Source organism: Pelobates fuscus, chromosome 3 (assembly GCF_036172605.1).
Source record: "Pelobates fuscus isolate aPelFus1 chromosome 3, aPelFus1.pri, whole genome shotgun sequence".
Classification (NCBI taxonomy): Eukaryota; Metazoa; Chordata; class Amphibia; order Anura; family Pelobatidae; genus Pelobates; species Pelobates fuscus.
Genome location: NC_086319.1, coordinates 396,148,696 through 396,170,414, shown reverse-complemented (window position 1 = coordinate 396,170,414; position 21,719 = coordinate 396,148,696). Strand labels below are relative to the sequence as shown.

Here is a 21,719-nt window from a genome sequence, read left to right as displayed (position 1 = left end):
ACTGTTCCATTTTCAAAGATCAAATGAGTATGCAACAAGTGCATTTCCATGTCCACATAAGTTGCACGTTGTGGCAAATAAGGAAGCGGTATTTAAACGGCGTGATACGTTTATTCATCCACAGAAGGCTGGAAGAAAAAAAGAGCCTGATGGCAGCGGTGGGATTCGAACCCACGCCCCCGAAGAGACTGGAGCCTTAATCCAGCGCCTTAGACCGCTCGGCCACGCTACCTGCGCAAAATCCCTGTGGCTGCGTACTCAAAACACGCACGCCATTTGGGAGCGTTCTGATCATTTCATTTTCTTTCTTGTCAAAAGGTTGCAAGTCCCGACAATATCTTTCCACACTCATGCAGCACTGCTGGCGGCATAGGTCATTTAGAACGCCTTCACCTCTACAAGACCGCAAAAACACAAGAAAACTAGATCAATGCTAAAATATTACACATCCCCCTCTATTTATTCTCACACAGAAAGAGTTTAAAGCGCAAGTTCCTCATTTTACATTCAGGTGAAATCTGCTAGCATGTCAAATGACCACCAACAGGTGCAAACAAAAGATAACAATTCAACACCAGCATAGGGAAAGTGCTGTCCTCCAGTATTCAGCATTCAAATGCTGCCTCTAGGAAATCGATTCATTAACCTGTTTTGACAAAAAGGGAGTAAAGCAAAAAAAAGGAGGAACCCATAAAATGACACGCTAAAGGAACAGGGGGACTCTATTTTTGGTTCCCGACTCCTAGTTTAAAATCCACAGGATTCATTTGAAACAATCAGGAATCCTGCAGCATGTCAAATCTACCTACTGTAGATGAGCAGGACTTTTCCCGTTTTGACCATCAACATAATGAAATAACGCAAGTACGGGATATATGGATTATATATGCTAAGCCTGCTTTTTATCCAACTCTGGTATGACAAGAGATCTGTGCTTACTCTTCTCCAAAGCAAAAGCAGCATGACCCCGACGTGATTTGAACACGCAACCTTCTGATCTGGAGTCAGACGCGCTACCGTTGCGCCACAAGGTCTCATTGTAAAGGTGGACGTGGTCGTCAACAGAGTAGCCAACAAAGGTAGTTTTTTCCCCCACCGACATAAAATTAGATAGATTCTGACAAATTAAATATTCAGCCTAAAGAGGAAAAAAAAATAAGTACTTTTCTTTTCAGCACAATACCACTGTAATTGAAGGCAAAGCCAAACAGAAAGGCACTGCACCAGCTAGCCAGTATCTGTGTTTGTGGCCATGTGAAGCCATACCGGTTTAATTACATTACAATGGAACATGCAAATGCTGGGGTGAATCGTGCATGGTGTGGAATTCTCCACGTGACTTACTCTTTGCTAGCTTTATATTTAGGACAATTTATGGCCTCTTTCAAGTGAGAAGAAAGATGTTAAATTCTCTTCCTAAAGAAGGTGTTTTATGGAATTCAGTAGATGTATTTGAGGATGGCCTCGATGTTCTTGTGGCAAAGCTGGAAACTATGCCACTTTAGTATCTAAAGTGGGTATTGTAACACAGCTTGTTGATCCAAGGAGAAATCGGAATGCACATATGGAGTTCTAAAGGAATCCTGCTGCCCAACTTGGGGCACAATTGAAAATGACTTCAGGTCTTTCTTTTTTTCCTTTCTCCTTCTTTTGGAACAACAAGGGGAAGAAGGGTGGGTGAAATGTTGAAGCTGAGTCTTCTTTTCATCCTGCATTACTTTTCTAACTTTCTGTGTTACTGTTCCATTTTCAAAGATCAAATGAGTATGCAACAAGTGCATTTCCATGTCCACATAAGTTGCACGTTGTGGCAAATAAGGAAGCGGTATTTAAACGGCGTGATACGTTTATTCATCCACAGAAGGCTGGAAGAAAAAAAGAGCCTGATGGCAGCGGTGGGATTCGAACCCACGCCCCCGAAGAGACTGGAGCCTTAATCCAGCGCCTTAGACCGCTCGGCCACGCTACCTGCGCAAAATCCCTGTGGCTGCGTACTCAAAACACGCACGCCATTTGGGAGCGTTCTGATCATTTCATTTTCTTTCTTGTCAAAAGGTTGCAAGTCCCGACAATATCTTTCCACACTCATGCAGCACTGCTGGCGGCATAGGTCATTTAGAACGCCTTCACCTCTACAAGACCGCAAAAACACAAGAAAACTAGATCAATGCTAAAATATTACACATCCCCCTCTATTTATTCTCACACAGAAAGAGTTTAAAGCGCAAGTTCCTCATTTTACATTCAGGTGAAATCTGCTAGCATGTCAAATGACCACCAACAGGTGCAAACAAAAGATAACAATTCAACACCAGCATAGGGAAAGTGCTGTCCTCCAGTATTCAGCATTCAAATGCTGCCTCTAGGAAATCGATTCATTAACCTGTTTTGACAAAAAGTTAGTAAAGCAAAAAAAAAGGAGGAACCCATAAAATGACACGCTAAAGGAACAGGGGGACTCTATTTTTGGTTCCCGACTCCTATTTTAAAATCCACAGGATTCATTTGAAACAATCAGGAATCCTGCAGCATGTCAAATCTACCTACTGTAGATGAGCAGGACTTTTCCCGTTTTGACCATCAACATAATGAAATAACGCAAGTACGGGATATATGGATTATATATGCTAAGCCTGCTTTTTATCCAACTCTGGTATGACAAGAGATCTGTGCTTACTCTTCTCCAAAGCAAAAGCAGCATGACCCCGACGTGATTTGAACACGCAACCTTCTGATCTGGAGTCAGACGCGCTACCGTTGCGCCACGAGGTCTCATTGTAAAGGTGGACGTGGTCGTCAACAGAGTAGCCAACAAAGGTAGGTTTTTTTTCCCCCACCGACATAAAATTAGATAGATTCTGACAAATTAAATATTCAGCCTAAAGAGGAAAGAAAATAAGTACTTTTCTTTTCAGCACAATACCACTGTAATTGAAGGCAAAGCCAAACAGAAAGGCACCGCACCAGCTAGCCAGTTTCTGTGTTTGTGGCCATGTGAAGCCATACCGGTTTAATTACATTACAATGGAACATGCAAATGCTGGGGTGAATCGTGCATGGTGTGGAATTCTCCACGTGACTTACTCTTTGCTAGCTTTATATTTAGGACAATTTATGGCCTCTTTCAAGTGAGAAGAAAGATGTTAAATTCTCTTCCTAAAGAAGGTGTTTTATGGAATTCAGTAGATGTATTTGAGGATGGCCTCGATGTTCTTGTGGCAAAGCTGGAAACTATGCCACTTTAGTATCTAAAGTGGGTATTGTAACACAGCTTGTTGATCCAAGGAGAAATCGGAATGCACATATGGAGTTCTAAAGGAATCCTGCTGCCCAACTTGGGGCACAATTGAAAATGACTTCAGGTCTTTCTTTTTTTCCTTTCTCCTTCTTTTGGAACAACAAGGGGAAGAAGGGTGGGTGAAATGTTGAAGCTGAGTCTTCTTTTCATCCTGCATTACTTTTCTAACTTTCTGTGTTACTGTTCCATTTTCAAAGATCAAATGAGTATGCAACAAGTGCATTTCCATGTCCACATAAGTTGCACGTTGTGGCAAATAAGGAAGCGGTATTTAAATGGCGTGATACGTTTATTCATCCACAGAAGGCTGGAAGAAAAAAAGAGCCTGATGGCAGCGGTGGGATTCGAACCCACGCCCCCGAAGAGACTGGAGCCTTAATCCAGCGCCTTAGACCGCTCGGCCACGCTACCTGCGCAAAATCCCTGTGGCTGCGTACTCAAAACACGCACGCCATTTGGGAGCGTTCTGATCATTTCATTTTCTTTCTTGTCAAAAGGTTGCAAGTCCCGACAATATCTTTCCACACTCATGCAGCACTGCTGGCGGCATAGGTCATTTAGAACGCCTTCACCTCTACAAGACCGCAAAAACACAAGAAAACTAGATCAATGCTAAAATATTACACATCCCCCTCTATTTATTCTCACACAGAAAGAGTTTAAAGCGCAAGTTCCTCATTTTACATTCAGGTGAAATCTGCTAGCATGTCAAATGACCACCAACAGGTGCAAACAAAAGATAACAATTCAACACCAGCATAGGGAAAGTGCTGTCCTCCAGTATTCAGCATTCAAATGCTGCCTCTAGGAAATCGATTCATTAACCTGTTTTGACAAAAAGTTAGTAAAGCAAAAAAAAAGGAGGAACCCATAAAATGACACGCTAAAGGAACAGGGGGACTCTATTTTTGGTTCCCGACTCCTATTTTAAAATCCACAGGATTCATTTGAAACAATCAGGAATCCTGCAGCATGTCAAATCTACCTACTGTAGATGAGCAGGACTTTTCCCGTTTTGACCATCAACATAATGAAATAACGCAAGTACGGGATATATGGATTATATATGCTAAGCCTGCTTTTTATCCAACTCTGGTATGACAAGAGATCTGTGCTTACTCTTCTCCAAAGCAAAAGCAGCATGACCCCGACGTGATTTGAACACACAACCTTCAGATCTGGAGTCAGACGCGCTACCGTTGCGCCACGAGGTCTCATTGTAAAGGTGGACGTGGTCGTCAACAGAGTAGCCAACAAAGGTAGGTTTTTTTTCCCCCACCGACATAAAATTAGATAGATTCTGACAAATTAAATATTCAGCCTAAAGAGGAAAGAAAATAAGTACTTTTCTTTTCAGCACAATACCACTGTAATTGAAGGCAAAGCCAAACAGAAAGGCACTGCACCAGCTAGCCAGTTTCTGTGTTTGTGGCCATGTGAAGCCATACCGGTTTAATTACATTACAATGGAACATGCAAATGCTGGGGTGAATCGTGCATGGTGTGGAATTCTCCACGTGACTTACTCTTTGCTAGCTTTATATTTAGGACAATTTATGGCCTCTTTCAAGTGAGAAGAAATATGTTAAATTCTCTTCCTAAAGAAGGTATTTTATGGAATTCAGTAGATGTATTTGAGGATGGCCTCGATGTTCTTGTGGCAAAGCTGGAAACTATGCCACTTTAGTATCTAAAGTGGGTATTGTAACACAGCTTGTTGATCCAAGGAGAAATCGGAATGCACATATGGAGTTCTAAAGGAATCCTGCTGCCCAACTTGGGGCACAATTGAAAATGACTTCAGGTCTTTCTTTTTTTCCTTTCTCCTTCTTTTGGAACAACAAGGGGAAGAAGGGTGGGTGAAATGTTGAAGCTGAGTCTTCTTTTCATCCTGCATTACTTTTCTAACTTTCTGTGTTACTGTTCCATTTTCAAAGATCAAATGAGTATGCAACAAGTGCATTTCCATGTCCACATAAGTTGCACGTTGTGGCAAATAAGGAAGCGGTATTTAAACGGCGTGATACGTTTATTCATCCACAGAAGGCTGGAAGAAAAAAAGAGCCTGATGGCAGCGGTGGGATTCGAACCCACGCCCCCGAAGAGACTGGAGCCTTAATCCAGCGCCTTAGACCGCTCGGCCACGCTACCTGCGCAAAATCCCTGTGGCTGCGTACTCAAAACACGCACGCCATTTGGGAGCGTTCTGATCATTTCATTTTCTTTCTTGTCAAAAGGTTGCAAGTCCCGACAATATCTTTCCACACTCATGCAGCACTGCTGGCGGCATAGGTCATTTAGAACGCCTTCACCTCTACAAGACCGCAAAAACACAAGAAAACTAGATCAATGCTAAAATATTACACATCCCCCTCTATTTATTCTCACACAGAAAGAGTTTAAAGCGCAAGTTCCTCATTTTACATTCAGGTGAAATCTGCTAGCATGTCAAATGACCACCAACAGGTGCAAACAAAAGATAACAATTCAACACCAGCATAGGGAAAGTGCTGTCCTCCAGTATTCAGCATTCAAATGCTGCCTCTAGGAAATCGATTCATTAACCTGTTTTGACAAAAAGTTAGTAAAGCAAAAAAAAAGGAGGAACCCATAAAATGACACGCTAAAGGAACAGGGGGACTCTATTTTTGGTTCCCGACTCCTATTTTAAAATCCACAGGATTCATTTGAAACAATCAGGAATCCTGCAGCATGTCAAATCTACCTACTGTAGATGAGCAGGACTTTTCCCGTTTTGACCATCAACATAATTAAATAACGCAAGTACGGGATATATGGATTATATATGCTAAGCCTGCTTTTTATCCAACTCTGGTATGACAAGAGATCTGTGCTTACTCTTCTCCAAAGCAAAAGCAGCATGACCCCGACGTGATTTGAACACGCAACCTTCTGATCTGGAGTCAGACGCGCTACCGTTGCGCCACGAGGTCTCATTGTAAAGGTGGACGTGGTCGTCAACAGAGTAGCCAACAAAGGTAGGTTTTTTTTCCCCCACCGACATAAAATTAGATAGATTCTGACAAATTAAATATTCAGCCTAAAGAGGAAAGAAAATAAGTACTTTTCTTTTCAGCACAATACCACTGTAATTGAAGGCAAAGCCAAACAGAAAGGCACTGCACCAGCTAGCCAGTTTCTGTGTTTGTGGCCATGTGAAGCCATACCGGTTTAATTACATTACAATGGAACATGCAAATGCTGGGGTGAATCGTGCATGGTGTGGAATTCTCCACGTGACTTACTCTTTGCTAGCTTTATATTTAGGACAATTTATGGCCTCTTTCAAGTGAGAAGAAAGATGTTAAATTCTCTTCCTAAAGAAGGTGTTTTATGGAATTCAGTAGATGTATTTGAGGATGGCCTCGATGTTCTTGTGGCAAAGCTGGAAACTATGCCACTTTAGTATCTAAAGTGGGTATTGTAACACAGCTTGTTGATCCAAGGAGAAATCGGAATGCACATATGGAGTTCTAAAGGAATCCTGCTGCCCAACTTGGGGCACAATTGAAAATGACTTCAGGTCTTTCTTTTTTTCCTTTCTCCTTCTTTTGGAACAACAAGGGGAAGAAGGGTGGGTGAAATGTTGAAGCTGAGTCTTCTTTTCATCCTGCATTACTTTTCTAACTTTCTGTGTTACTGTTCCATTTTCAAAGATCAAATGAGTATGCAACAAGTGCATTTCCATGTCCACATAAGTTGCACGTTGTGGCAAATAAGGAAGCGGTATTTAAACGGCGTGATACGTTTATTCATCCACAGAAGGCTGGAAGAAAAAAAGAGCCTGATGGCAGCGGTGGGATTCGAACCCACGCCCCCGAAGAGACTGGAGCCTTAATCCAGCGCCTTAGACCGCTCGGCCACGCTACCTGCGCAAAATCCCTGTGGCTGCGTACTCAAAACACGCACGCCATTTGGGAGCGTTCTGATCATTTCATTTTCTTTCTTGTCAAAAGGTTGCAAGTCCCGACAATATCTTTCCACACTCATGCAGCACTGCTGGCGGCATAGGTCATTTAGAACGCCTTCACCTCTACAAGACCGCAAAAACACAAGAAAACTAGATCAATGCTAAAATATTACACATCCCCCTCTATTTATTCTCACACAGAAAGAGTTTAAAGCGCAAGTTCCTCATTTTACATTCAGGTGAAATCTGCTAGCATGTCAAATGACTACCAACAGGTGCAAACAAAAGATAACAATTCAACACCAGCATAGGGAAAGTGCTGTCCTCCAGTATTCAGCATTCAAATGCTGCCTCTAGGAAATCGATTCATTAACCTGTTTTGACAAAAAGTTAGTAAAGCAAAAAAAAAGGAGGAACCCATAAAATGACACGCTAAAGGAACAGGGGGACTCTATTTTTGGTTCCCGACTCCTATTTTAAAATCCACAGGATTCATTTGAAACAATCAGGAATCCTGCAGCATGTCAAATCTACCTACTGTAGATGAGCAGGACTTTTCCCGTTTTGACCATCAACATAATGAAATAACGCAAGTACGGGATATATGGATTATATATGCTAAGCCTGCTTTTTATCCAACTCTGGTATGACAAGAGATCTGTGCTTACTCTTCTCCAAAGCAAAAGCAGCATGACCCCGACGTGATTTGAACACGCAACCTTCTGATCTGGAGTCAGACGCGCTACCGTTGCGCCACGAGGTCTCATTGTAAAGGTGGACGTGGTCGTCAACAGAGTAGCCAACAAAGGTAGGTTTTTTTTCCCCCACCGACATAAAATTAGATAGATTCTGACAAATTAAATATTCAGCCTAAAGAGGAAAGAAAATAAGTACTTTTCTTTTCAGCACAATACCACTGTAATTGAAGGCAAAGCCAAACAGAAAGGCACCGCACCAGCTAGCCAGTTTCTGTGTTTGTGGCCATGTGAAGCCATACCGGTTTAATTACATTACAATGGAACATGCAAATGCTGGGGTGAATCGTGCATGGTGTGGAATTCTCCACGTGACTTACTCTTTGCTAGCTTTATATTTAGGACAATTTATGGCCTCTTTCAAGTGAGAAGAAAGATGTTAAATTCTCTTCCTAAAGAAGGTGTTTTATGGAATTCAGTAGATGTATTTGAGGATGGCCTCGATGTTCTTGTGGCAAAGCTGGAAACTATGCCACTTTAGTATCTAAAGTGGGTATTGTAACACAGCTTGTTGATCCAAGGAGAAATCGGAATGCACATATGGAGTTCTAAAGGAATCCTGCTGCCCAACTTGGGGCACAATTGAAAATGACTTCAGGTCTTTCTTTTTTTCCTTTCTCCTTCTTTTGGAACAACAAGGGGAAGAAGGGTGGGTGAAATGTTGAAGCTGAGTCTTCTTTTCATCCTGCATTACTTTTCTAACTTTCTGTGTTACTGTTCCATTTTCAAAGATCAAATGAGTATGCAACAAGTGCATTTTCATGTCCACATAAGTTGCACGTTGTGGCAAATAAGGAAGCGGTATTTAAACGGCGTGATACGTTTATTCATCCACAGAAGGCTGGAAGAAAAAAAGAGCCTGATGGCAGCGGTGGGATTCGAACCCACGCCCCCGAAGAGACTGGAGCCTTAATCCAGCGCCTTAGACCGCTCGGCCACGCTACCTGCGCAAAATCCCTGTGGCTGCGTACTCAAAACACGCACGCCATTTGGGAGCGTTCTGATCATTTCATTTTCTTTCTTGTCAAAAGGTTGCAAGTCCCGACAATATCTTTCCACACTCATGCAGCACTGCTGGCGGCATAGGTCATTTAGAACGCCTTCACCTCTACAAGACCGCAAAAACACAAGAAAACTAGATCAATGCTAAAATATTACACATCCCCCTCTATTTATTCTCACACAGAAAGAGTTTAAAGCGCAAGTTCCTCATGTTACATTCAGGTGAAATCTGCTAGCGTGTCAAATGACCACCAACAGGTGCAAACAAAAGATAACAATTCAACACCAGCATAGGGAAAGTGCTGTCCTCCAGTATTCAGCATTCAAATGCTGCCTCTAGGAAATCGATTCATTAACCTGTTTTGACAAAAAGTTAGTAAAGCAAAAAAAAAGGAGGAACCCATAAAATGACACGCTAAAGGAACAGGGGGACTCTATTTTTGGTTCCCGACTCCTATTTTAAAATCCACAGGATTCATTTGAAACAATCAGGAATCCTGCAGCATGTCAAATCTACCTACTGTAGATGAGCAGGACTTTTCCCGTTTTGACCATCAACATAATGAAATAACGCAAGTACGGGATATATGGATTATATATGCTAAGCCTGCATTTTATCCAACTCTAGTATGACAAGAGATCTGTGCTTACTCTTCTCCAAAGCAAAAGCAGCATGACCCCGACGTGATTTGAACACGCAACCTTCTGATCTGGAGTCAGACGCGCTACCGTTGCGCCACGAGGTCTCATTGTAAAGGTGGACGTGGTCGTCAACAGAGTAGCCAACAAAGGTAGGTTTTTTTTCCCCCACCGACATAAAATTAGATAGATTCTGACAAATTAAATATTCAGCCTAAAGAGGAAAGAAAATAAGTACTTTTCTTTTCAGCACAATACCACTGTAATTGAAGGCAAAGCCAAACAGAAAGGCACTGCACCAGCTAGCCAGTTTCTGTGTTTGTGGCCATGTGAAGCCATACCGGTTTAATTACATTACAATGGAACATGCAAATGCTGGGGTGAATCGTGCATGGTGTGGAATTCTCCACGTGACTTACTCTTTGCTAGCTTTATATTTAGGACAATTTATGGCCTCTTTCAAGTGAGAAGAAAGATGTTAAATTCTCTTCCTAAAGAAGGTGTTTTATGGAATTCAGTAGATGTATTTGAGGATGGCCTCGATGTTCTTGTGGCAAAGCTGGAAACTATGCCACTTTAGTATCTAAAGTGGGTATTGTAACACAGCTTGTTGATCCAAGGAGAAATCGGAATGCACATATGGAGTTCTAAAGGAATCCTGCTGCCCAACTTGGGGCACAATTGAAAATGACTTCAGGTCTTTCTTTTTTTCCTTTCTCCTTCTTTTGGAACAACAAGGGGAAGAAGGGTGGGTGAAATGTTGAAGCTGAGTCTTCTTTTCATCCTGCATTACTTTTCTAACTTTCTGTGTTACTGTTCCATTTTCAAAGATCAAATGAGTATGCAACAAGTGCATTTCCATGTCCACATAAGTTGCACGTTGTGGCAAATAAGGAAGCGGTATTTAAACGGCGTGATACGTTTATTCATCCACAGAAGGCTGGAAGAAAAAAAGAGCCTGATGGCAGCGGTGGGATTCGAACCCACGCCCCCGAAGAGACTGGAGCCTTAATCCAGCGCCTTAGACCGCTCGGCCACGCTACCTGCGCAAAATCCCTGTGGCTGCGTACTCAAAACACGCACGCCATTTGGGAGCGTTCTGATCATTTCATTTTCTTTCTTGTCAAAAGGTTGCAAGTCCCGACAATATCTTTCCACACTCATGCAGCACTGCTGGCGGCATAGGTCATTTAGAACGCCTTCACCTCTACAAGACCGCAAAAACACAAGAAAACTAGATCAATGCTAAAATATTACACATCCCCCTCTATTTATTCTCACACAGAAAGAGTTTAAAGCGCAAGTTCCTCATTTTACATTCAGGTGAAATCTGCTAGCATGTCAAATGACTACCAACAGGTGCAAACAAAAGATAACAATTCAACACCAGCATAGGGAAAGTGCTGTCCTCCAGTATTCAGCATTCAAATGCTGCCTCTAGGAAATCGATTCATTAACCTGTTTTGACAAAAAGTTAGTAAAGCAAAAAAAAAGGAGGAACCCATAAAATGACACGCTAAAGGAACAGGGGGACTCTATTTTTGGTTCCCGACTCCTATTTTAAAATCCACAGGATTCATTTGAAACAATCAGGAATCCTGCAGCATGTCAAATCTACCTACTGTAGATGAGCAGGACTTTTCCCGTTTTGACCATCAACATAATGAAATAACGCAAGTACGGGATATATGGATTATATATGCTAAGCCTGCTTTTTATCCAACTCTGGTATGACAAGAGATCTGTGCTTACTCTTCTCCAAAGCAAAAGCAGCATGACCCCGACGTGATTTGAACACGCAACCTTCTGATCTGGAGTCAGACGCGCTACCGTTGCGCCACGAGGTCTCATTGTAAAGGTGGACGTGGTCGTCAACAGAGTAGCCAACAAAGGTAGGTTTTTTTTCCCCCACCGACATAAAATTAGATAGATTCTGACAAATTAAATATTCAGCCTAAAGAGGAAAGAAAATAAGTACTTTTCTTTTCAGCACAATACCACTGTAATTGAAGGCAAAGCCAAACAGAAAGGCACCGCACCAGCTAGCCAGTTTCTGTGTTTGTGGCCATGTGAAGCCATACCGGTTTAATTACATTACAATGGAACATGCAAATGCTGGGGTGAATCGTGCATGGTGTGGAATTCTCCACGTGACTTACTCTTTGCTAGCTTTATATTTAGGACAATTTATGGCCTCTTTCAAGTGAGAAGAAAGATGTTAAATTCTCTTCCTAAAGAAGGTGTTTTATGGAATTCAGTAGATGTATTTGAGGATGGCCTCGATGTTCTTGTGGCAAAGCTGGAAACTATGCCACTTTAGTATCTAAAGTGGGTATTGTAACACAGCTTGTTGATCCAAGGAGAAATCGGAATGCACATATGGAGTTCTAAAGGAATCCTGCTGCCCAACTTGGGGCACAATTGAAAATGACTTCAGGTCTTTCTTTTTTTCCTTTCTCCTTCTTTTGGAACAACAAGGGGAAGAAGGGTGGGTGAAATGTTGAAGCTGAGTCTTCTTTTCATCCTGCATTACTTTTCTAACTTTCTGTGTTACTGTTCCATTTTCAAAGATCAAATGAGTATGCAACAAGTGCATTTTCATGTCCACATAAGTTGCACGTTGTGGCAAATAAGGAAGCGGTATTTAAACGGCGTGATACGTTTATTCATCCACAGAAGGCTGGAAGAAAAAAAGAGCCTGATGGCAGCGGTGGGATTCGAACCCACGCCCCCGAAGAGACTGGAGCCTTAATCCAGCGCCTTAGACCGCTCGGCCACGCTACCTGCGCAAAATCCCTGTGGCTGCGTACTCAAAACACGCACGCCATTTGGGAGCGTTCTGATCATTTCATTTTCTTTCTTGTCAAAAGGTTGCAAGTCCCGACAATATCTTTCCACACTCATGCAGCACTGCTGGCGGCATAGGTCATTTAGAACGCCTTCACCTCTACAAGACCGCAAAAACACAAGAAAACTAGATCAATGCTAAAATATTACACATCCCCCTCTATTTATTCTCACACAGAAAGAGTTTAAAGCGCAAGTTCCTCATGTTACATTCAGGTGAAATCTGCTAGCGTGTCAAATGACCACCAACAGGTGCAAACAAAAGATAACAATTCAACACCAGCATAGGGAAAGTGCTGTCCTCCAGTATTCAGCATTCAAATGCTGCCTCTAGGAAATCGATTCATTAACCTGTTTTGACAAAAAGTTAGTAAAGCAAAAAAAAAGGAGGAACCCATAAAATGACACGCTAAAGGAACAGGGGGACTCTATTTTTGGTTCCCGACTCCTATTTTAAAATCCACAGGATTCATTTGAAACAATCAGGAATCCTGCAGCATGTCAAATCTACCTACTGTAGATGAGCAGGACTTTTCCCGTTTTGACCATCAACATAATGAAATAACGCAAGTACGGGATATATGGATTATATATGCTAAGCCTGCATTTTATCCAACTCTAGTATGACAAGAGATCTGTGCTTACTCTTCTCCAAAGCAAAAGCAGCATGACCCCGACGTGATTTGAACACGCAACCTTCTGATCTGGAGTCAGACGCGCTACCGTTGCGCCACGAGGTCTCATTGTAAAGGTGGACGTGGTCGTCAACAGAGTAGCCAACAAAGGTAGGTTTTTTTTCCCCCACCGACATAAAATTAGATAGATTCTGACAAATTAAATATTCAGCCTAAAGAGGAAAGAAAATAAGTACTTTTCTTTTCAGCACAATACCACTGTAATTGAAGGCAAAGCCAAACAGAAAGGCACTGCACCAGCTAGCCAGTTTCTGTGTTTGTGGCCATGTGAAGCCATACCGGTTTAATTACATTACAATGGAACATGCAAATGCTGGGGTGAATCGTGCATGGTGTGGAATTCTCCACGTGACTTACTCTTTGCTAGCTTTATATTTAGGACAATTTATGGCCTCTTTCAAGTGAGAAGAAAGATGTTAAATTCTCTTCCTAAAGAAGGTGTTTTATGGAATTCAGTAGATGTATTTGAGGATGGCCTCGATGTTCTTGTGGCAAAGCTGGAAACTATGCCACTTTAGTATCTAAAGTGGGTATTGTAACACAGCTTGTTGATCCAAGGAGAAATCGGAATGCACATATGGAGTTCTAAAGGAATCCTGCTGCCCAACTTGGGGCACAATTGAAAATGACTTCAGGTCTTTCTTTTTTTCCTTTCTCCTTCTTTTGGAACAACAAGGGGAAGAAGGGTGGGTGAAATGTTGAAGCTGAGTCTTCTTTTCATCCTGCATTACTTTTCTAACTTTCTGTGTTACTGTTCCATTTTCAAAGATCAAATGAGTATGCAACAAGTGCATTTCCATGTCCACATAAGTTGCACGTTGTGGCAAATAAGGAAGCGGTATTTAAACGGCGTGATACGTTTATTCATCCACAGAAGGCTGGAAGAAAAAAAGAGCCTGATGGCAGCGGTGGGATTCGAACCCACGCCCCCGAAGAGACTGAAGCCTTAATCCAGCGCCTTAGACCGCTCGGCCACGCTACCTGCGCAAAATCCCTGTGGCTGCGTACTCAAAACACGCACGCCATTTGGGAGCGTTCTGATCATTTCATTTTCTTTCTTGTCAAAAGGTTGCAAGTCCCGACAATATCTTTCCACACTCATGCAGCACTGCTGGCGGCATAGGTCATTTAGAACGCCTTCACCTCTACAAGACCGCAAAAACACAAGAAAACTAGATCAATGCTAAAATATTACACATCCCCCTCTATTTATTCTCACACAGAAAGAGTTTAAAGCGCAAGTTCCTCATTTTACATTCAGGTGAAATCTGCTAGCATGTCAAATGACCACCAACAGGTGCAAACAAAAGATAACAATTCAACACCAGCATAGGGAAAGTGCTGTCCTCCAGTATTCAGCATTCAAATGCTGCCTCTAGGAAATCGATTCATTAACCTGTTTTGACAAAAAGGGAGTAAAGCAAAAAAAAGGAGGAACACATAAAATGACACGCTAAAGGAACAGGGGGACTCTATTTTTGGTTCCCGACTCCTAGTTTAAAATCCACAGGATTCATTTGAAACAATCAGGAATCCTGCAGCATGTCAAATCTACCTACTGTAGATGAGCAGGACTTTTCCCGTTTTGACCATCAACATAATGAAATAACGCAAGTACGGGATATATGGATTATATATGCTAAGCCTGCTTTTTATCCAACTCTGGTATGACAAGAGATCTGTGCTTACTCTTCTCCAAAGCAAAAGCAGCATGACCCCGACGTGATTTGAACACGCAACCTTCTGATCTAGAGTCAGACGCGCTACCGTTGCGCCACAAGGTCTCATTGTAAAGGTGCACGTGGTCGTCAACAGAGTAGCCAACAAAGGTAGTTTTTTCCCCCACCGACATAAAATTAGATAGATTCTGACAAATTAAATATTCAGCCTAAAGAGGAAAGAAAATAAGTACTTTTCTTTTCAGCACAATACCACTGTAATTGAAGGCAAAGCCAAACAGAAAGGCACTGCACCAGCTAGCCAGTATCTGTGTTTGTGGCCATGTGAAGCCGTACCGGTTTAATTACATTACAATGGAACATGCAAATGCTGGGGTGAATCGTGCATGGTGTGGAATTCTCCACGTGACTTACTCTTTGCTAGCTTTATATTTAGGACAATTTATGGCCTCTTTCAAGTGAGAAGAAAGATGTTAAATTCTCTTCCTAAAGAAGGTGTTTTATGGAATTCAGTAGATGTATTTGAGGATGGCCTCGATGTTCTTGTGGCAAAGCTGGAAACTATGCCACTTTAGTATCTAAAGTGGGTATTGTAACACAGCTTGTTGATCCAAGGAGAAATCGGAATGCACATATGGAGTTCTAAAGGAATCCTGCTGCCCAATTTGGGGCACAATTGAAAATGACTTCAGGTCTTTCTTTTTTTCCTTTCTCCTTCTTTTGGAACAACAAGGGGAAGAAGGGTGGGTGAAATGTTGAAGCTGAGTCTTCTTTTCATCCTGCATTACTTTTCTAACTTTCTGTGTTACTGTTCCATTTTCAAAGATCAAATGAGTATGCAACAAGTGCATTTCCATGTCCACATAAGTTGCACGCTGTGGCAAATAAGGAAGCGGTATTTAAACGGCTTGATACGTTTATTCATCCACAGAAGTCTGGAAGAAAAAAACGAGCCTGATGGCAGCGGTGGGATTTGAACCCACGCCCCCAAAGAGACTGGAGCCTTAATCCAGCACCTTAGACCGCTCGGCCACGCTACCTGCGCAAACTCCCTGTTGCTGCGTACTCAAAACACGCACGCCATTTGGGAGCGTTCTGATCATTTCCTTTTCTTTCTTGTCAAAAGGTTGCAAGTCCCGACAATATCTTTCCACACTCATGCAGCACTGCTGGAGGCATAGGTCATTTAGAACGCCTTCACCTCTACAAGACCGCAAAAACACAAGAAAACTAGATCAATGCTAAAATATTACACATCCCCCTCTATTTATTCTCACACAGAAAGAGTTTAAAGCGCAAGTTCCTCATGTTACATTCAGGTGAAATCTGCTAGCGTGTCAAATGACCACCAACAGGTGCAAACAAAAGATAACAATTCAACACCAGCATAGGGAAAGTGCTGTCCTCCAGTATTCAGCATTCAAATGCTGCCTCTAGGAAATCGATTCATTAACCTGTTTTGACAAAAAGGGAGTAAAGCAAAAAAAAGGAGGAACCCATAAAATGACAAGCTAAAGGAACAGGGGGACTCTATTTTTGGTTCCCGACTCCTAGTTTAAAATCCACAGGATTCATTTGAAACAATCAGGAATCCTGCAGCATGTCAAATCTACCTACTGTAGATGAGCAGGACTTTTCCCGTTTTGACCATCAACATAATGAAATAACGCAAGTACGGGATATATGGATTATATATGCTAAGCCTGCTTTTTATCCAACTCTGGTATGACAAGAGATCTGTGCTTACTCTTCTCCAAAGCAAAAGCAGCATGACCCCGACGTGATTTGAACACGCAACCTTCTGATCTGGAGTCAGACGCGCTACCGTTGCACCACAAGGTCTCATTATAAAGGTGGACGTGGTCGTCAACAGAGTAGCCAACAAAGGTAGTTTTTTTTCCCCCACCGACATAAAATTAGATAGATTCTGACAAATTAAATATTCAGCCTAAAGAGGAAAGAAAATAAGTACTTTTCTTTTCAGCACAATACCACTGTAATTGAAGGCAAAGCCAAACAGAAAGGCACTGCACCAGCTAGCCAGTATCTGTGTTTGTGGCCATGTGAAGCCATACCGGTTTAATTACATTACAATGGAACATGCAAATGCTGGGGTGAATCGTGCATGGTGTGGAATTCTCCACGTGACTTACTCTTTGCTAGCTTTATATTTAGGACAATTTATGGCCTCTTTCAAGTGAGAAGAAAGATGTTAAATTCTCTTCTTAAAGAAGGTGTTTTATGGAATTCAGTAGATGTATTTGAGGATGGCCTCGATGTTCTTGTGGCAAAGCTGGAAACTATAGTATCTAAAGTGGGTATTGTAACACAGCTTGTTGATCCAAGGAGAAATCGGAATGCACATATGGAGTTCTATAGGAATCCTGCTGCCCAACTTGGGGCACAATTGAAAATGACTTCAGGTCTTTCTTTTTTTCCTTTCTCCTTCTTTTGGAACAACAAGGGGAAGAAGGGTGGGTGAAATGTTGAAGCTGAGTCTTCTTTTCATCCTGCATTACTTTTCTAACTTTCTGTGTTACTGTTCCATTTTCAAAGATCAAATGAGTATGCAACAAGTGCATTTCCATGTCCACATAAGTTGCACGTTGGGGCAAATAAGGAAGCGGTATTTAAACGGCGTGATACGTTTATTCATCCACAGAAGGCTGGAAGAAAAAAAGAGCCTGATGGCAGCGGTGGGATTCGAACCCACGCCCCCGAAGAGACTGGAGCCTTAATCCAGCGCCTTGGACCGCTCGGCCACGCTACCTGCGCAAAATCCCTGTGGCTGCGTACTCAAAACACGCACGCCATTTGGGAGCGTTCTGATCATTTCATTTTCTTTCTTGTCAAAAGGTTGCAAGTCCCGACAATATCTTTCCACACTCATGCAGCACTGCTGGCGGCATAGGTCATTTAGAACGCCTTCACCTCTACAAGACCGCAAAAACACAAGAAAACTAGATCAATGCTAAAATATTACACATCCCCCTCTATTTATTCTCACACAGATAGAGTTTAAAGCGCAAGTTCCTCATTTTACATTCAGGTGAAATCTGCTAGCATGTCAAATGACCACCAACAGGTGCAAACAAAAGATAACAATTCAACACCAGCATAGGGAAAGTGCTGTCCTCCAGTATTCAGCATTCAAATGCTGCCTCTAGGAAATCGATTCATTAACCTGTTTTGACAAAAAGGGAGTAAAGCAAAAAAAAGGAGGAACCCATAAAATAACACGCTAAAGGAACAGGGGGACTCTATTTTTGGTTCCCGACTCCTAGTTTAAAATCCACAGGATTCATTTGAAACAATCAGGAATCCTGCAGCATGTCAAATCTACCTACTGTAGATGAGCAGGACTTTTCCCGTTTTGACCATCAACATAATGAAATAACGCAAGTACGGGATATATGGATTATATATGCTAAGCCTGCTTTTTATCCAACTCTGGTATGACAAGAGATCTGTGCTTACTCTTCTCCAAAGCAAAAGCAGCATGACCCCGACGTGATTTGAACACGCAAACTTCTGATCTGCAGTCAGACGCGCTACCGTTGCGCCACAAGGTCTCATTATAAAGGTGGACGTGGTCGTCAACAGAGTAGCCAACAAAGGTAGTTTTTTTTCCCCCACCGACATAAAATTAGATAGATTCTGACAAATTAAATATTCAGCCTAAAGAGGAAAGAAAATAAGTACTTTTCTTTTCAGCACAATACCACTGTAATTGAAGGCAAAGCCAAACAGAAAGGCACTGCACCAGCTAGCCAGTATCTGTGTTTGTGGCCATGTGAAGCCATACCGGTTTAATTACATTACAATGGAACATGCAAATGCTGGGGTGAATCGTGCATGGTGTGGAATTCTCCACGTGACTTACTCTTTGCTAGCTTTATATTTAGGACAATTTATGGCCTCTTTCAAGTGAGAAGAAAGATGTTAAATTCTCTTCCTAAAGAAGGTGTTTTATGGAATTCAGTAGATGTATTTGAGGATGGCCTCGATGTTCTTGTGGCAAAGCTGGAAACTATGCCACTTTAGTATCTAAAGTGGGTATTGTAACACAGCTTGTTGATCCAAGGAGAAATCGGAATGCACATATGGAGTTCTAAAGGAATCCTGCTGCCCAATTTGGGGCACAATTGAAAATGACTTCAGGTCTTTCTTTTTTTCCTTTCTCCTTCTTTTGGAACAACAAGGGGAAGAAGGGTGGGTGAAATGTTGAAGCTGAGTCTTCTTTTCATCCTGCATTACTTTTCTAACTTTCTGTGTTACTGTTCCATTTTCAAAGATCAAATGAGTATGCAACAAGTGCATTTCCATGTCCACATAAGTTGCACGTTGTGGCAAATAAGGAAGCGGTATTTAAACGGCATGATACGTTTATTCATCCACAGAAGGCTGGAAGAAAAAAAGAGCCTGATGGCAGCGGTGGGATTCGAACCCACGCCCCCGAAGAGACTGGAGCCTTAATCCAGCGCCTTAGACCGCTCGGCCACGCTACCTGCGCAAAATCCCTGTGGCTGCGTACTCAAAACACGCACGCCATTTGGGAGCGTTCTGATCATTTCATTTTCTTTCTTGTCAAAAGGTTGCAAGTCCTGACAATATCTTTCCACACTCATGCAGCACTGCTGGCGGCATAGGTCATTTAGAACGCCTTCACCTCTACAAGACCGCAAAAACACAAGAAAACTAGATCAATGCTAAAATATTACACATCCCCCTCTATTTATTCTCACACAGAAAGAGTTTAAAGCGCAAGTTCCTCATTTTACATTCAGGTGAAATCTGCTAGCATGTCAAATGACCACCAACAGGTGCAAACAAAAGATAACAATTCAACACCAGCATAGGGAAAGTGCTGTCCTCCAGTATTCAGCATTCAAATGCTGCCTCTAGGAAATCGATTCATTAACCTGTTTTGACAAAAAGGGAGTAAAGCAAAAAAAAGGAGGAACCCATAAAATGACACGCTAAAGGAACAAGGGGACTCTATTTTTGGTTCCCGACTCCTATTTTAAAATCCACAGGATTCATTTGAAACAATCAGGAATCCTGCAGCATGTCAAATCTACCTACTGTAGATGAGCAGGACTTTTCCCGTTTTGACCATCAACATAATGAAATAACGCAAGTACGGGATATATGGATTATATATGCTAAGCCTGCTTTTTATCCAACTCTGGTATGACAAGAGATCTGTGCTTACTCTTCTCCAAAGCAAAAGCAGCATGACCCCGACGTGATTTGAACACGCAACATTCTGATCTGGAGTCAGACGCGCTACCGTTGCACCACGAGGTCTCATTGTAAAGGTGGATGTGGTCGTCAACAGAGTAGCCAACAAAAGTAGGTTTTTTTCCCCCACCGACATAAAATTAGATAGATTCTGACAAATTAAATATTCAGCCTAAAGAGGAAAGAAAATAAGTACTTTTCTTTTCAGCACAATACCACTGTAATTGAAGGCAAAGCCAAACAGAAAGGCACCGCACCAGCTAGCCAGTTTCTGTGTTTGTGGCCATGTGAAGCCATACCGGTTTAATTACATTACAATGGAACATGCAAATGCTGGGGTGAATCGTGCATGGTGTGGAATTCTCCACGTGACTTACTCTTTGCTAGCTTTATATTTAGGACAATTTATGGCCTCTTTCAAGTGAGAAGAAAGATGTTAAATTCTCTTCCTAAAGAAGGTGTTTTATGGAATTCAGTAGATGTATTTGAGGATGGCCTCGATGTTCTTGTGGCAAAGCTGGAAACTATGCCACTTTAGTATCTAAAGTGGGTATTGTAACACAGCTTGTTGATCCAAGGAGAAATCGGAATGCACATATGGAGTTCTAAAGGAATCCTGCTGCCCAACTTGGGGCACAATTGAAAATGACTTCAGGTATTTCTTTTTTTCCTTTCTCCTTCTTTTGGAACAACAAGGGGAAGAAGGGTGGGTGAAATGTTGAAGCTGAGTCTTCTTTTCATCCTGCATTACTTTTCTAACTTTCTGTGTTACTGTTCCATTTTCAAAGATCAAATGAGTATGCAACAAGTGCATTTCCATGTCCACATAAGTTGCACGTTGTGGCAAATAAGGAAGCGGTATTTAAACGGCGTGATACGTTTATTCATCCACAGAAGGCTGGAAGAAAAAAAGAGCCTGATGGCAGCGGTGGGATTCGAACCCACGCCCCCGAAGAGAGTGGAGCCTTAATCCAGCGCCTTAGACCGCTCGGCCACGCTACCTGCGCAAAATTCCTGTGGCTGCGTACTCAAAACACGCACGCCATTTGGGAGCGTTCTGATCATTTCCTTTTCTTTCTTTTCAAAAGGTTGCAAGTCCCGACAATATCTTTCCACACTCATGCAGCACTGCTGGCGGCATAGGTCATTTAGAACGCCTTCACCTCTACAAGACCGCAAAAACACAAGAAAACTAGATCAATGCTAAAATATTACACATCCCCCTTTATTTATTCTCACACAGAAAGAGTTTAAAGCGCAAGTTCCTCATTTTACATTCAGGTGAAATCTGCTAGCATGTCAAATGACCACCAACAGGTGCAAACAAAAGATAACAATTCAACACCAGCATAGGGAAAGTGCTGTCCTCCAGTATTCAGCATTCAAATGCTGCCTCTCGGAAATCGATTCATTAACCTGTTTTGACAAAAAGTTAGTAAAGCAAAAAAAAAGGAGGAACCCATAAAATGACACGCTAAAGGAACAGGGGGACTCTATTTTTGGTTCCCGACTCCTATTTTAAAATCCACAGGATTCATTTGAAACAATCAGGAATCCTGCAGCATGTCAAATCTACCTACTGTAGATGAGCAGGACTTTTCCCGTTTTGACCATCAACATAATGAAATA

The 21,719-nt window shown here is 42.0% G+C and overlaps 20 non-coding genes across 20 annotated transcripts; all 20 read right to left on the bottom strand.

The window, feature by feature from the left end:
• Window positions 1-150: 150 nt before the first annotated feature.
• Window positions 151-232, bottom strand: TRNAL-AAG (transfer RNA leucine (anticodon AAG)). The gene has a single exon. It is a non-coding gene; the product is annotated as a tRNA-Leu (tRNA).
• Window positions 233-962: 730 nt separating this feature from the next.
• On the bottom strand, window positions 963-1,034 carry TRNAW-CCA (transfer RNA tryptophan (anticodon CCA)). Its single transcript has one exon. It is a non-coding gene; the product is annotated as a tRNA-Trp (tRNA).
• Window positions 1,035-1,887: 853 nt separating this feature from the next.
• TRNAL-AAG (transfer RNA leucine (anticodon AAG)) lies at window positions 1,888-1,969 on the bottom strand. Its single transcript has one exon. It is a non-coding gene; the product is annotated as a tRNA-Leu (tRNA).
• Window positions 1,970-2,700: 731 nt separating this feature from the next.
• On the bottom strand, window positions 2,701-2,772 carry TRNAW-CCA (transfer RNA tryptophan (anticodon CCA)). The gene has a single exon. It is a non-coding gene; the product is annotated as a tRNA-Trp (tRNA).
• An 855-nt stretch (window positions 2,773-3,627) lies between these two features.
• TRNAL-AAG (transfer RNA leucine (anticodon AAG)) lies at window positions 3,628-3,709 on the bottom strand. Its single transcript has one exon. It is a non-coding gene; the product is annotated as a tRNA-Leu (tRNA).
• Window positions 3,710-4,440: 731 nt separating this feature from the next.
• Window positions 4,441-4,512, bottom strand: TRNAW-CCA (transfer RNA tryptophan (anticodon CCA)). Its single transcript has one exon. It is a non-coding gene; the product is annotated as a tRNA-Trp (tRNA).
• Window positions 4,513-5,367: 855 nt separating this feature from the next.
• Window positions 5,368-5,449, bottom strand: TRNAL-AAG (transfer RNA leucine (anticodon AAG)). Its single transcript has one exon. It is a non-coding gene; the product is annotated as a tRNA-Leu (tRNA).
• A 731-nt stretch (window positions 5,450-6,180) lies between these two features.
• Window positions 6,181-6,252, bottom strand: TRNAW-CCA (transfer RNA tryptophan (anticodon CCA)). The gene has a single exon. It is a non-coding gene; the product is annotated as a tRNA-Trp (tRNA).
• Window positions 6,253-7,107: 855 nt separating this feature from the next.
• On the bottom strand, window positions 7,108-7,189 carry TRNAL-AAG (transfer RNA leucine (anticodon AAG)). Its single transcript has one exon. It is a non-coding gene; the product is annotated as a tRNA-Leu (tRNA).
• A 731-nt stretch (window positions 7,190-7,920) lies between these two features.
• TRNAW-CCA (transfer RNA tryptophan (anticodon CCA)) lies at window positions 7,921-7,992 on the bottom strand. The gene has a single exon. It is a non-coding gene; the product is annotated as a tRNA-Trp (tRNA).
• An 855-nt stretch (window positions 7,993-8,847) lies between these two features.
• TRNAL-AAG (transfer RNA leucine (anticodon AAG)) lies at window positions 8,848-8,929 on the bottom strand. The gene has a single exon. It is a non-coding gene; the product is annotated as a tRNA-Leu (tRNA).
• Window positions 8,930-9,660: 731 nt separating this feature from the next.
• On the bottom strand, window positions 9,661-9,732 carry TRNAW-CCA (transfer RNA tryptophan (anticodon CCA)). Its single transcript has one exon. It is a non-coding gene; the product is annotated as a tRNA-Trp (tRNA).
• Window positions 9,733-10,587: 855 nt separating this feature from the next.
• TRNAL-AAG (transfer RNA leucine (anticodon AAG)) lies at window positions 10,588-10,669 on the bottom strand. The gene has a single exon. It is a non-coding gene; the product is annotated as a tRNA-Leu (tRNA).
• A 731-nt stretch (window positions 10,670-11,400) lies between these two features.
• TRNAW-CCA (transfer RNA tryptophan (anticodon CCA)) lies at window positions 11,401-11,472 on the bottom strand. The gene has a single exon. It is a non-coding gene; the product is annotated as a tRNA-Trp (tRNA).
• Window positions 11,473-12,327: 855 nt separating this feature from the next.
• Window positions 12,328-12,409, bottom strand: TRNAL-AAG (transfer RNA leucine (anticodon AAG)). The gene has a single exon. It is a non-coding gene; the product is annotated as a tRNA-Leu (tRNA).
• Window positions 12,410-13,140: 731 nt separating this feature from the next.
• Window positions 13,141-13,212, bottom strand: TRNAW-CCA (transfer RNA tryptophan (anticodon CCA)). The gene has a single exon. It is a non-coding gene; the product is annotated as a tRNA-Trp (tRNA).
• Window positions 13,213-15,804: 2,592 nt separating this feature from the next.
• On the bottom strand, window positions 15,805-15,886 carry TRNAL-AAG (transfer RNA leucine (anticodon AAG)). The gene has a single exon. It is a non-coding gene; the product is annotated as a tRNA-Leu (tRNA).
• A 730-nt stretch (window positions 15,887-16,616) lies between these two features.
• TRNAW-CCA (transfer RNA tryptophan (anticodon CCA)) lies at window positions 16,617-16,688 on the bottom strand. The gene has a single exon. It is a non-coding gene; the product is annotated as a tRNA-Trp (tRNA).
• Window positions 16,689-17,534: 846 nt separating this feature from the next.
• Window positions 17,535-17,616, bottom strand: TRNAL-AAG (transfer RNA leucine (anticodon AAG)). Its single transcript has one exon. It is a non-coding gene; the product is annotated as a tRNA-Leu (tRNA).
• Window positions 17,617-19,272: 1,656 nt separating this feature from the next.
• On the bottom strand, window positions 19,273-19,354 carry TRNAL-AAG (transfer RNA leucine (anticodon AAG)). The gene has a single exon. It is a non-coding gene; the product is annotated as a tRNA-Leu (tRNA).
• Between the last annotated feature and the right edge of the window lie 2,365 nt (window positions 19,355-21,719).